General features: G+C 46.7%; 1 pseudogene; it reads right to left on the reverse strand.

Annotated features, from left to right (window-relative positions):
- Window positions 1-911: 911 nt before the first annotated feature.
- The window catches only part of LOC147751165 (uncharacterized), a 34383-nt pseudogene continuing 20156 nt past the window's right edge, over window positions 912-15138 (reverse strand).

A 15138-nucleotide genomic window follows, 5' to 3' on the forward strand; every position in this document is an offset into this window, starting at 1 on the left:
GCTCACTAAGGTGGCCACAGCCGACATACATTGCAGAAAATTAATTTTGGTGGAATCATGTTTTTCTGAGGTAGTTCCCATTTCCCACGATATGAGTCTTATCAGCATATGAGACAATATTGAAACCAAAAGGCCTGACTACAACAGACACTGGGCATATGTAAATATTACAAGGTTTAGAGCAAAGAGCAGCAAGGATCGCCACTGCCTAAAGTGAATGGGGAAGAGAGAAAAGAAGGATAATTGACAATAGGTGATCTCTTCAGAGACAAAGGAACTTAGCCAACCTAACACTTGTTTACAGGTGCCAAAGTCAACCAAAACTGGTCTGAAGTTGCTTTTGTTACCTTTCAGATCAGGTCTTAATTGACAGTTCCAATACCAGTACTAATTTGCATAAGGCAGGCCTCTGTTCAGAGTGGTATGGGGGTGAAAAATTATGGAATGGAATGTGGCACCGAGCGAACCCGATTGGGAGAAAATAAATCAAGGATTCCATCCACCACCTTGTGTTTTGTTGCAGACAAAATAACTGGAGCACTGGATTCAAGGATGTTTTGAACTGCCACCTTTGAGATCACATTGCTATCCATGTTACTTTAGAACAGAGAAGCCCTGGTAAGGGACAGTTTAACTACATCGCTGCTGTGGTTATTTTTCCCCTGTGCTGGAAATTGCCATTTTGCTGGTGTCATGACGAGCTCAGCTCGTCATCAGCAAAGCTCAACTGTGCCTCATGACGAGCTCAGCTCGTCATGAGCATGGAAGGGGTTAATAGACCGCGAGACTTCATGAAGCATACACTGTCATTGTAAATAAAATATAGCTGTGCACATACCTTAAAAGTAAGAAGGAAACCGTTAAATTAATTAGTCATACACTGAACAATTCTGTCCTCCCAGCAATGTTTGTCATGGATAGCAGGGAGTTGTGTCGCTGTAGTGGATTGCCTACAGGGAACAACAATATAAAGGACCAGTTAATTGAAGACCTTGTGTATTTCTAGTTGGCCTGAGAAGCTGATGTGCAAAAGAAAGCTTGAGGCAAATCCCATGTAGCATGCACTGCATGACATATTTACTTATTTGTTTGTAATTTTTATACAGCGCTGCTCATACCCTGGGGGTTACCAGCACATCAGTTAAACAAAACAAGAGAACTTAGAACTTAAAGTCCATGTCACTATGTAGGTGAGAAGAGCCTTATAATGCGTTGAATAAGCATGTTGATTGCTATGCTTTCCTGGAAACCCACGCTTCCACCACGAGCCATCAGCTCCCTGGTACAACCAAGAACTTCTCAAAAACAAGCCCATCATATGAAAACAGGACAAGTAATGAGATTATCAAAATACAAGTAGGACCTCCGCTTTCTGAAAGCGCTCAAACCGTCATTCCAGAATCACGGCAGAAAAGCCACCTTTTAGAATACCTCCTTAAATGGAGTAATCAACAGAAGCAAAGCCCTCCTTAAGGCCATCAGACATGTGCCATCCCCATCCCAGAACCAGCCACCTCACCATCAGCCGGCAGATGCAATGCTATCAACCTCTCCTTTATGAAGAGAGTCAACAAAATCAGATCTTGCATCATCAATTCACAATTGACATTCACACCATGACCTACACCCAGCTGCCACACTACTAACTGGTCTTTCTTAAATGCTTCTCCCAAACACCTCTTAAACATTCTGAACTCTCTCAAAGCCAGTTCCTACAAAGATGACGTGCTTTACTTCTCCACATTGTCAATGTTTCACTATTCTAAGGCACATTCCAGGACAGCTTCAAGACCGGACAGATCCTACCCCGCTGAAAAAAGTAGACAAGCCTGACCTGGTCAACTTCTGTCCTATAGCTCACCTTCCATTTATTGGAAAGATCATTGGAAAGGTAGTTGACATCCAGCTACAGGAGCACATCGGCAAATATAAACTACTTTAAGACTATCAATTGGGATTTTAGATCATGCTGCAGTTTTTAAATGCCCACATTGAAAGCAGTCAATGACGTCCTCTTCCTTAACAGCAAAAGGAACCCTTGCCTATTGGTCCTGCTTGAACTCTCAGAAGCTTTCTATCACCCCCCTGGCAGAAACAACAAGTTTGGAGAACAACTATCCGACCTGATAGCACAAGACGCACTCGGCGATTTCAAAAACGTAATTCTTGGCGATTTGAATCTCCGATGGAACGAGACTCACAATCCTCTAATCCAATCGTTATCCAGCCTCCTCGATGATAACAACCTTATACAACACTGTACTGAGGAGACCCACTACAAAGGAGCCACACTGGATGCCATCATTGCACAAAAGAATTCAATCACGGTCAACCACATACTTCCCGTCGACTGGTCAGACCACCATATGATCTTATTTCATATAAATCACCCCATCATCCCTCTCAAACCCCCTCATGACCCCCCAAATGGTTGAGAAACCTCTCCCAAGTACCCCTAGATAACCTGGAAGGTCAGTTAAGCTCACTTCTTCCGGACAACAAAGCGCACCTCTCCACCAATGATCTCACTGACCACTATAATTCTGAGCTAATGTCCATTTTTGACAAACTAGCACCACTAAAGCTCAAAAGAAGCCGAGCCACCCCATCTAGAACATGGTTCAACGCTGACCTCAACGCAGAAAGGAGAAACCTTAGAGCCAAAGAAAGAAAGTGGAGAAACAACTCAACCGCCATTCTTCGCGTCCAACTAAAATCAGCCCGCAGGAAGTATAACAACCACATCAAAAACAAGAAATCCAGCTTCTTCCGAGAGGCACTGGACAAAGCCAAAAACAGACTGAAGGAGCTCTACAACATCATCAGACAACAAACCTCCAAGCCCCTGTCTTCATCTCTACAGGCATCCAAAGAACTATGCGATAACTTCGCCAACTTCTTCAACGATAAGATCTCAAGAATCAACTATCATTAGACATCAACAACTCACACCTCAAGAAGAGCAGCTCGGCTGTACCGCAGGCCCTCCCTCCCGGCTCCTCTCTCTCTCTCCCTGGCTTAGCTTTCGCCCCGTCCTGGAAACCGAGATAATCTCGTTGATCTCGACCTCCAAACCCTCAGCTCATATCTCAGACCCCACATGGTCTGGGACCCGGCCACCCCCGCCCTATCATGAGAACAGCAGTAAACATTCATCAAACCAACAACAGAATTCTTTGGAAGACAGGGGGTCTCGCGACCCCCCGGCCGTATTTATTAAAATATAAAAATAAAAAAATTGAAATAATAGAACATTATTTACACAATTATTAAAAGCAAAATTCAGACATTAGATTTACAGCGAGTTAGACAGGTATGATGAGCTAACCTTAACAAATGTCTAATACAGCGTGTTTCCTAACCGAATCTCACATCCTACATCTCAATTTTGCATTCTAATAATTTCTGGTCCTACGGCAAGGTCGTTAACCGGTGTCAGATCCTTTTACCCAGCTACGCCCTCACGTCTGAGTGCGCATGCGAGACAAGGGCCCGGTTACCGGGAGAGTTCGTCCCTCTCCTCGTTGCCCTCGTACGCTCCGTGAACTCCATTTAACCGAAGAGGAGGGCCCTTACACTCGCGCCATTTGCTGACATCATAGTGTATGTGCGGGGTGGCTACCAGCCCGAGAAAAGCGTGACCTCCCTCCCCCCACCCTTCCAAGCAAGCGGAAATCCTGCACCTGAAGTTCTAGGAGAGACCATAGGCCCCTCCCCCTGGGCAGCCCCATTCGTTAATGATGCCGACCCCTAAGGACCTTAAATTGCTGCTCACCGATTATGACCTTACCGCCACAGGCCAGCATAGTTGACCGACTATCTGGCCCCCCCCTACCGCCTACACTGAAAGGTCATACCCTCTTAGCAAAACCTCGACCCATGCAAGTATGTTCCTTATCAATAAGGCATTGCCTGACTCTGTTGGGTGGACCCCATCTCGCAAATAAAACTGTTCCCCCCAAATGCACCCCTGAGGTATGCTCTGCAGGTGAGGAGTTCGAAAAAGTTTGTCTATCCTGTTGTTGACCCTCTTTACCGAGTGATTCAACGCCTTGACTGACTCACCCCCCCTCCATTGAAGCCTAGGTATCAGCTGTGACCACACTATAGTGCAATCCGGTAACAGTCTCGCCAGCCAACCTGCCGCTGAGATGATTTCTTCCAACAGGACCCATCTGCCCAAGTCTACTAAGACATTCCCTCCCAGGTGCAGGATGACCACTGATGGCGGAAAGGAGTGTCTACTGAGTAAATCTGACATATAGCCCCTAAGCTGATTCAGGCGGAGACCCCCCTGCCATGGAAGGAAACCTTGAAACCCCCGCATTCCGCCCTCCATCCACCCTCCCCCGCAAGAAAAATTGGTTTAGCACGTTTTACATAGGAATGACCGACTACCCAAACATCATGAGTCCTCCTTTTTTCTTCCTGCTGATGCCGAGATGCTGCTGGTTGATTCAGATGATCTTGTAGAAGTTTCCGCCCTACGTCACAGGCCCAAGAAACTATAAGATAAACATAAACAAGGCAGGCGTAAGAGGGTGTTGACTGACCCCTACAACATGTGCAGCCGCACGCAACGTTTATATGCATTGGAAGACCATCTCCCGATCTTCTTCACACTAATGACATTCAATCCCCTTGCAGAGGCCTCGGTGGCTGCCCTTATCCGGAAAGAATGTGTCCCAAACTCCTTGGGATTTAAGCCAGCTTTGGCAATACATCTGGCCAAGACTCTTTGGAACTGAAACCTAGTCAGAGGGGTAGCATCCTCATGCATGAGCAATGCTCCCTTAGCCTCACCTGCTCTTTGTTTGATCAACTCTTCCACATGTGACACCGGGCAGCACGGGTTATCCAGTGCCCTATGCAGTACTAAAATCTCCCCCCTAGCCTCCTGATCAGTCTTGGATTTCTGGCTAGCGACCCGCATTGTGTCACCCCGTATATTGGCATCTCTCATCTGAAGGCCTCCCCTTGTATCCAATTTGTTGTTAGCAACTAGTTTGCCTATCCGGAAAGCCCCGTAAATAGCCAGGGAGAAGGCAGCTTTGAATAACGTCACCTCTCCCGAAGAACTGCATGTGTTGGGTATGGCGAGGAATATTGCTGTCAGCCGTTCTAGACCAATCGGTCTTCTGCTATCAGCGGTGTTTGCCTGTAGGCGCCGCCATCCCTTCAAGGCCTTTTGCACTATGAAGCTGTCCGTAGGATCCCTGGCCCCCTTTGTTTGCGCGAAAAAGGAAACTGCTGCCTTATGCCTGCTGGCTGTCGCCGCTGAGCGCCCTTCCTTATGTAATGTATCCATGTACCCATTAAAACTAGCCTCCTGATCCCATCTATTCTTCCAATCATGACCCAGAAATGTACAGTAAGAACTGAAAGCCCCTTCGTATGCTGTCCTGGTCCTGGGAGCTAGGCTGGCTGCCACGAGGTCATGTAGTTGGTGGCACCAATCTGCCAAAGTGCCGATGGGAAGTGAGCTGGGAAGGCCTCTGTAGCCGGTAGGTGTTCCCTGAATACCTGCATCTTAAAGCGAGAAAGGGCGTCAGCTGCGTTATTCAAAACCCCTGGAACATGTTTGGCCCTGAAATGAACATTCAATTTCATGCAACTCAGCACGATCTCCTTTACCAGGCGCAGTATGAACTTGCAGCGTGCTGCCTGCTGATTGATGCATTCCACCACGGTCATGTTATCTGACCAGAAAATAACCGACCGATTAGCCAATTGCTCGGGTCATACCTTTAAAGCAACCCAGATTGGGAAGAGTTCCAGGAACCCAATGTTTGCTGTCAAACCGTTCTCATCCGACCATTTGGGCCATCTTTGTGCCACCCACTTGTTGCCAAGTATGGCACCAAACCCTACACTGCGGGCAGCGTCTGTCCATAGTCCGAACTCTGCTGAGGTCAGCGTGGGTGCACCCCACAGTACTCTGCCATTGAAATCCTCCAGGAATGCAATCCATATCCGCATGTCCTGGCGAACCTCGACTGACAGCCATGTGTGATGGTGTTTGCCCTGCAGGCCCTTCATGGCTTGGGCAATGGAGCGGGAAAATGGGCATGCCATAGGTATGACCCTCAAGGCAAAATGTAACTGGCCAACTGTCTGTTGCAACTGTTGTAGAGTGACTTTCTTTTTTAGCAAACATAATTTAAGGGTCGCCCTGAATCTCTCAAGCAGCCTTCCATGGAGTCCAATTCAATCCCCAAGAATTCCAGACATGTCAGTGGCCCTACTGTTTTTCCCTGCGCGAACGGGACCCCAAAAGCACGCATGAGCACGCAAAATTCCTGCAATGCCCTCGCGCACTCCTGTGTGCCCGCCAGACCCAGGAAAAGAAAATCATCCAGGTAATGCATGACAAACTGGTGGCCCGTAGCTTGTCTCAGGACCCACTCCAGGAAAGAGCTGAATGTTTCAAAGTAAGCACAGGAGATAGAGCAACCCATGGGCATACACCTATCCATGTAGTATTTGCCTTCAAATGAAAAACCTAACAAGTGTTGGTCTGCTGGATGTACAGGAAGTAGTCTAAACGCTGACTCGATATCTGATTTCGCCATCAGAGCCCCATGTCCCAAAACTCTCAACATTTCCACTGCCTGGTCTAATGACGCATACTTTACACTACAAATGGACTCATCAATCGCATCATTCAATGATAAGCCCCTAGGTGCTGACAGATTGTGTATGAGCCTATATTCGCCTTTTTCTTTCTTTGGGACCACTCCTAAAGGTGAGCAAACAAAATCCTTTACAGGGATGTGGGGGAAAGGCCCGCTACTCTGCCTAAGCGCAGTTCCTTCCCTATTTTGTTTGCCACTACCCCAAGGTTGTTCTTAACTGACAGTTGATTCTTACACTGCAGTGTCCCAGTATAACGCCCAGCTGAAATCTGGAAACAGTGTGTAAAACCTTCTTGGAGCGTCCTGGCAGCAGTATGGTTTGGGTATCTATTAAGCCAAGGGATCATAGCGTTAACGAGAATAGGTGAATGCGCAATAAGGGGGTAACCTCCACTATTCCTGTTTTCTCCTCCCTCTGTTACCTGATGCACTACCTTTAGACAGGCATGCCGTTTCTGGGTGGGAAGGATGGCCGCATAAGTAACACGAGTGCCTGAATTTACAAGTGCCCGGTGCCCTGTTGCAGGTTCGCCTATTGAAATCCCAGCAGACTCCTTTCCCACCCGTATTACCTTTGCCCCTATTGGCCATTTCCCCGCTTTGCGCTGGCCGAAAGGGCTGTTGGAAGGGCTGGTTAGGTTTGGGGGAGTAGCCTTTGTTCCAGTTTGCGCTAGCCCCTGCAGAGTGCCCCTTCTCAAACTGGGAATGCCAGGAAATAGAGTCAACTTTGTCCCAAGCTAAAGATTTGTTGAACTCCCTCGCTTTCCTGAAAGCTACGTCATATTCTTTCCAGGCGTCACCCCCATGATTTTCATTAAACATTGTAATCCTGCTCTGGTAGCAAGCCCTCTCAGATTGCATACCGGGGTAACGTTAAGCAGTAACTGCACTAAACACTGAGAAAGCCCTGATCCAGTTGATGAGCGTCTCCTCTACCCTAAATTTATACAACTGAGATCGCCATTCACTAGGTAACATCATCTCTTTCTGTGACTCGGCATATTCCCATTCCCTGTTATCAATCAACAATGAAAAAATGTTAATATATTTGTCTGCCCAAATCAATTCCTTCACACTTTGCGAAACATGCTGGGCCAAACTCTCACCCCTGGAGGGAATTGCGCCTTCGCCCAGTACCTGCAGGGCAACCTCCTTACCACTTTCTGTGGGCAGCGTCGATCCCGCGTCCTTGACTGTGCCCTCGCCATTCATAAGACCTGTTTGGGGAGAAATCGGTGTGCTGCTTTCACCCCTAGCCAACATGATTTGTGCGACGATCTTCTGTGCCTCTGCACTAGGATCGGCCGCCGTAGGTAACATTCCCCCAATCCCCAACCATGGAAGCACTGTGGCTATCTGTGCCGCCAATTCTGGTGGCGCCTGACCCGCCCCAGGTGATGGGCCTGCTGGAAATACCGGCAGGACAGTGACGGGGACTGGGTTACTCGGTGGCGCAGCTGGCACCGGGACCATGACGGGGACTGGGTTAATCGGTGGCGCTGCCGCCAGCGGTACACTGACCGGGACTGAGTTAATGGGTGGCATGACTGGCGCTATTGGCACGCTCGCTGGGGTTTGGGGAGCGGGCGTGGGTGACCCAGGTGCCACAGGCGCTTGATTCGGTACCGTCCTCGGGTACCTCCCACCCACAATGGGCTTTAGAGGGCGACCACCACCCTTTCTAGGTCTGCTACGTTTTGGTGGCGTCTCGAAATCCCCCCTTGGTTTGGGCGGTACTATGGTCCTTTTAGGCCTTGCAGTCGGACCTGCCCGTGCCTCAACCTTCGCATCCAGCTCAGCGACAGTCCTACCCAACTTGTCCACCTTTCCCAATTTCTTGTCCATTGCTGACATTCTGCGCATCATTGTTTTAAACATTAATTCCATGCGGGAGTTCCCTGCACCCCGTCTGGCCGACATATTGCTCTTGCACCTACACTACACAGTGCGTTCTGTTAGCTACCGGCACAATGTGCCCTGTACCTTTCCAAGTCAGAGGCTCACAAGCTGACCGTAGGCACCACGCAACTGTGACCGCACACACCAGCTAGCCTGGAGTGTTTGGGCGAGCAACTCTAGCCCCGCGGCCCGCCAGAAGCAGTGAAATGCTGGCCTGCCCGTTTCCTCGGAAACCGCCGTCCACCGTGATCTCCTCAGCTACCCGGTCCGCAGCGGCCCTTGTCTTTTGCTCCTAGAATGAGAAAATTTTTAGAAACCCGACTTCAGGCTGTTCAAAATTGAGGAATTTTTTTTTTTACCCAAATTGCGTAAGTGTTCTCTAAATGCTTCTCAAAAGAAGCAGTTGTGCAACAATACAGTGTACTAAACTTGGCCTGAATTAGAAGATATGCTAATGTAAAACCAAGCCGGTGCAAAAGAAACACACTGCACCTTCCCCAGGTACCGTGAGATTAAGTGATTTACCCAAACTCATGCCTCATAAACCATTGAGTACAATGCCTATAGTACTTGCTTCAGCATACAGAGTAAGATGGTAAAGAACAGCTTAAATTACCATGCACAGTCAATGTCAAAACAAACAGTTTTTTCAATTAATTTATTACCCAGAATCACTCCCTCTAAACACTTGTGATATACTGGATGCTCGCTTTGTGTCAATTATGTGGAGAGATCACCCTAAATCATTAGTTACTGCGAGGTTAAATGCCCTGCCCAGAAGTACACTTTCACAGTAATGCTCTAGCAATGCATTGGGCTGCCCCCGCCTAAGCAGCAAAAACGATCGTTTTATTCTACACAAGCCCAGCACTGGTCCCCCATACAATTGGTGCCCGGGCCGACCCTGCTTCGCACCATAAACCCAGCCGTTCACTTATTTAAATACCCAATCCCTCGAAGACATCCACAGTAGTGAGCAGCCGCGAACCCCTACCCGCCACAGCAAAGGAAGAGGCAGCACCAGCGGAGGTCAGTGAACCGAGCTGCCCGTATGTGCCTCGCAGATCCCGCACCGCCAAGCCCGCAACATACCTCCGGCTGATTACACAACCGTATTGTAACCACAACTGGCCGCTCTCGGCACCCGATGTTCTCCGCACAGTCCGAACCAATCGTCGATTGCGAAACCGAATCCGGACCTCGTCCGCTCTCAGGGGGAAACCGACCGCCGTTTCAGGGTCGCGAAAGCCTACCAACTGCCGCTCCACCTGAAATACAAAAAATAGAAAATTAAAAGCCCCCACGGGGGGGCTGGGTGCAAGCAAGTCTGGGAAGCGCGGGACACAAAGAGGGTGCCTCCCACGCTCCCCAGGCTCTTAAACCCACAGGCCCGCCCCCCTGACCCGGAAGCGCAAAACTGCTTCCGGGCCAAATGGCGGGACCAATCAGGACGGGCGACAAAGGGGGGGCCGGGCCCAGCCATGTGTGCGTGGGGGCCGAGCGCCCCCCTCTTCCTTTCCTCCCTTACTAATCAAGAAAATGAAGCTTACTTTAGCACCAAAATGGGGCAAAATCATAAACAGCTCCTTAAAAAATGGCGTGGTCCCCGATTGTCTAAAAATGGGGCAAGTCACCCCTCTGCTGAAACAAGCATTTGCAATGCAATAGGTCTTGCATTAGGAAAGTTTGAGCTATTGGTATTGTAAATGATTTTTTTTTTATTTATGTGTTGGTTTTGAAAATAGTGAAATTAATAGCTTTGTCATTTACAATGCCAATACTTTTAACTTTCGCAAATGTGACACCTATAGCATTTGTAATGCAATATGTGTTGTATTTACGTGACATAGATGTATTGATATTACAAATAATAACTGCTTTTAATTTTTTTTATAATTAATACTTAAATAAAAGTTATTGTAATTTATAATGGCAATAGCTTAAACTTTTGTAAATAACTTTTGTGAAGATTATCAGCCCGATTCATCAAGCGAAATTGCGCTCGCAAAGGGTCAGATTCTGAGAATCTGGCCCTTTGCGAGTGCAATTTTTGCATTTGGGATTCATCATCCCAAATGCAAAAATCGCTATTAGCGAAATCGCATATTTGCGAGGAATTGGATTTAAGGAATCTCTAATAGAGATTCCTTAAATGCAATTCATCAACCAATTTGAAATTGCGAATTCGCAATATTTGGTCGCTATTTACCACGAAGTCTGACTTCGTGGTAAATTGCGAAAAAATAGAAAAAAGGACTTTAGTGCATTTTTCTCTGTTGCATGTTACACACACACATGTCCTTTGGACACGTGTGTGCGCAACACCTGTCTAAATTTGCATTTCAGGGGTGCTACAGGGTGTCCTTTGGACACCCCTGGCACCCTTGAAATCGCTATCTTATTAAAGGCCCATAGGAATGAATAGGGAGTTATTCCTTATTTGCGATTAGCAATTTGCTAATCGCAAATAAGGACTGTGTAGGAATCGCAATTTATTTTGCGGTTCCTACATGAATCCTGTTTTGCGAGTCTGTAATTGCGATTCCTTATAAATCGCTATTAAAGACTCGCAAAACGGGTCTTTGATGAATCTACCTGTATTTTATTGTGACGAAATCCAAGAACAGAAGTGAAATATTAACCTCTTTTTGTGACATTTGTAATAAAGCTTGAAACATTGAGAGAACATATTTGAACCAGTTGTTGTTGAATGGTTGCACAGATTGGTGAACAGCTATGACAACGCGGGGATTACCCTGCACTGCCATTACAACGCAGGAATTACAACGAAAGTCGGTACAATGACTTTCGCTGGAGGTCGCTCTTGGAAAGGGAATAGTTTAATTTTCTATCCAACTCCTTCCCTACTGTCAATGTGGGCTGGAGTTGGAATAGAAAATTAAACTATTCCACTATGCAGCGCCCTCCAGCGAAAGTCGATGTAACGACTTTCGTTGTAATTCCACCGTTGTAATGGCACGCGTGGTAATACCACGCGTTGTCATGACATACAACTCCCACAGATTGATGCTGTGGTGGCGCTGAGTAATGTTGTGGTTGCGACGAGTGATGCTGTGGCGTTCAGTGATGCTGTGGTAGCGCATAGTGATGTTGTGGTGCCCCTGAGTGATGCTGTGGTGGTACTGAGTGATGCTGTGGTGATGCAATAGATAGATGGCGTGTAATTATGTGGCGTGTAACTATGTGGCACTGAGTGGTATTTGGAGTGTATGTTGCATTGAGTGCAGTGTAATTATGTGGCGTGTAACTATGTGACACTGAGTGGTATTTGGAGTGTATGTTGCATTGAGTGCAGTGTAATTATGTGGCATGCAATTATGTGGCACTGATTGGTATTTGGAGTGTATGTTTCATTGAGTGCAGTGTAATTATGTGGCATGTAATTATGTAGCACTGAGTGGTATTTGGAGTGTATGTTGCGTTGAGCGCAGTGTAAATATGAAGCATATAATTATGTGGAACTGAGTGGTATTGACTGGAGTGTATGTTGTATTCAGTAGAGTGTAATTATATGGTGTGTAATTATGTCGCACTGAGTGGTATTTGGAGTGTATGTTGCATTGAGTGCAGTGTAATTATGTGGCGTGTAATTATGGGGGACGGAGTGGTATTTGGAGTGTATGTTGCATTGAGTGCATTGTAATTATGTGGGGGGTAATTATGTGGCAGGTAATTATGTGGCACTGAGTGGTATTTGGAGTGTATGTTGTATTCAGTAGAGTGTAATTATGTGGCATGTAATTATGTGGCACTGAGTGGTATTTGGAGTGTATGTTGCAGTGAGTGCTGTGTAAATATGTGGCGTGTAACTATGTGGCACTAAGTGGTATTTGGAGTGTATGTTGCATTGAGTGCAGTGTAATTATGTGGGGGGTAATTATGTGGCACTGAGTTGTATTTGGAGTGTATGCTGCATGGAGTGCAGTGTAATTATGTGGCACCGAGTGGTATTTGGAGTGTATGTAGCATTGAGTGCAGTGTAATTATGTGGAGTGTAATTATGGGGCAATGAGTGGTATTTGGAGTGTATGTTGTATTTAGTGCAGTGTAACTGTGTCGCGTGTAATTATGTGGCACTGAGTGGTATTGTTTGGAGTGTATGTTGCATTGTAATTATGTAGCATATAATTATGTGGTACTGAGTGGTATTGTGTGGAGTGTGTGTTGCATTCAGTAGAGTAATTATGTGGTGTGTAATTATGTGGCACTGAGTGGTATTTGGAGTGTATGTTGCGTTGAGCGCAGTGTAATTATGTAGCATATAATTATGTGGCACTGAGTGGTATTGTGTGGAGTGTATGTTGTATTCAGTAGAGTGTAATTGTGTGTGAGGGTGCATAGTGTGTGAGGGTGCGGAGAGTGTGAGTGTGCGGAGAGTGTGAGGGTGCGGAGAGTGTGAGGGTGCGGAGAGTGTGAGGGTGCAGAGAGTGTGAGGGTGCAGAGAGTGTGAGGGTGCAGAGTGTGTGAGGGTGCAGAGTGTGTGAGGGTGCAGAGTGTGTGAGGGTGCAGAGTGTGTGAGGGTGCTAAGTGTGTGAAGTGTGTGAAGAGGGAGCTGTTTTGAGGGCACTGGAGAGGAAGAGCAATAGTAGGTGTTTCTAGTGGAGATAGTACAGAGGAAGAGGAGAACAGGACTTTGTACTAAGAGTACCTTGTTTAGGGAGGGTATCAAGGAGGACGAGTTTCCAGCAAGGCCGGACTGTTGTTTTACCGGAGGCTGGCATGGTGTTGGCTGTTTATGAGGCTAGTGGGGGGCCGATTTTATTACTGGGGGCCGGGCTGGCCACATTTCCTGGTTGTTTTTTTTTCCTCGGTGCAGTGTTGTGAGGCATATTAGTATCCCTAGGCCTTTCGTGAGAGCCTAACCAGGCCGCTCAGACCAATTCAGGTGGGTGGGGAGTCTGCAAGCCTCTGCTGGCCCATGACTTCCGGAAGAAGAGCACTGAGGCGGTACGTTTTTTTTTATTGTTTGCCCCCCTGCCACTCCACCATTTTCTTTTGCCAGGGGTCGCTGCTGCAACACATTATTTATGCTTTTTAAAGGAAGTTCAAAGTCTGCACCAAGAATAACGGCACTGGGTGGGAGATAACCGAAGACTTTGCACACTTATGTTTACATATAGTCTAGACACTTAGTAGCCTCAAGAAACCTCCCGAAAAAAAACAGGAGGACCTCTTTTACTTTTCTCTGAAATGGTAAATCTAATAAGCACATTGAACATTCCGGGAGATTTCGAAAACATTCTTGGATAAAGGGGTCATGAAGAGCACCCTGGCCCAACAACTTTTCAGAGAAACCAGCCGTGTCATTTTGAAAATTGATACAACTTATGGCTGTCCTTTAAGAGATGACGTTTGCTCAGAGATGTTTAAAGGCATGGGCAAAGTGGGCGTTGGCCCAGGGCCACGCCTTTCAGGGTCCCCCTGACAGAGCCAACTTTGTTCTACAGACAGTCCTGCCTTTAGGACCTTGAATAATTCTAAAAACAATGTTTTTTTTTTTAAATCAGTGTTCCTTTCGTTTATTTTTAATATGGGTGACCGTTGGGACTCTTACAGATATTTTGCAGAGAAATGTTATGTTTGCTTTTCAACGCGAAGCAACATTCCTTCAAGAAAACCTTTGTTTTTAGGTTGTATAGGATCTCACATATGAGAAAAGGGAGGGGGTCATAGAGATTGTTTGCAATGATATTCATAAGCTGCTGCTTTATAACACGTCACTATCCCGGAGTATTAGATGGAAACACACTTTCACTAATTGGTCCAGTGTGCCTCTGCACTGCACGGACCCTGCCAAAGGGGCAGGAAAGACCTGATCTGGAGCATCCACTCAAAGCTGGACTGAACAGGGTCCCCAAAATACATTTTGCCCAGGGCCCTCAAAATCCTGAAGATGTCCCTGGGTTTGCTATAGACCATTGGAAAAAATAACTCCTTATTAAACAGAACACAAAAGCCCAAAGGTGTGTCCGCTTTCATTAACTCTTAACTCTGGTCAGAGCCAGGGTTAATGGCGCAGCTTGTAGAAAACAGGGAAACGTTAACTTGTGTGACAGCTTGGTGGCACAAAACAGATTTCAAAGCGTTGTGAGAAGTTATTTCTGCCAAAGTAGAAATGAGCTTCAAGCTGCTGCTGCCGCTGTGCTCAGAGGGCCTCCTGTCAGTGACGGAGGCTGGGCTCTCAGCGCCTCTCTCTCATGTAGACGAGCCTTTCAAGCGCACGCCAGGCACCAGTCTTTCGGCGGGAAACATAAAAGAGAATATTCAGGTACATGTTTCCCGCGCTTGGCCAGACACGGCAGATGGTGACACTTGTTGACTTTCATGGGTGAAATTGTTTCATGAACGGAAGATAAAAGTGCCTTGCTTTTCTGTTTGTGCTTTGCTGGCAAATGCGCTCACGTGCAAAGACTGACAAATGTGCCCTGGGAAATATTTACAAAACCGAATACACTGAAGTTCGTAAGTGGATTCTACATGCTATTGATTGCTTGTTTATTTTTAATTTTTCAACATTTTTATTAGATACTTGCAAGCAAAGTTACAAAACTAGAGCTTCACATCTTGCAGAAAACAAAGTCTC

Source organism: Lissotriton vulgaris, chromosome 1_1 (assembly GCF_964263255.1).
Source record: "Lissotriton vulgaris chromosome 1_1, aLisVul1.2, whole genome shotgun sequence".
NCBI lineage: Eukaryota > Metazoa > Chordata > Amphibia > Caudata > Salamandridae > Lissotriton > Lissotriton vulgaris.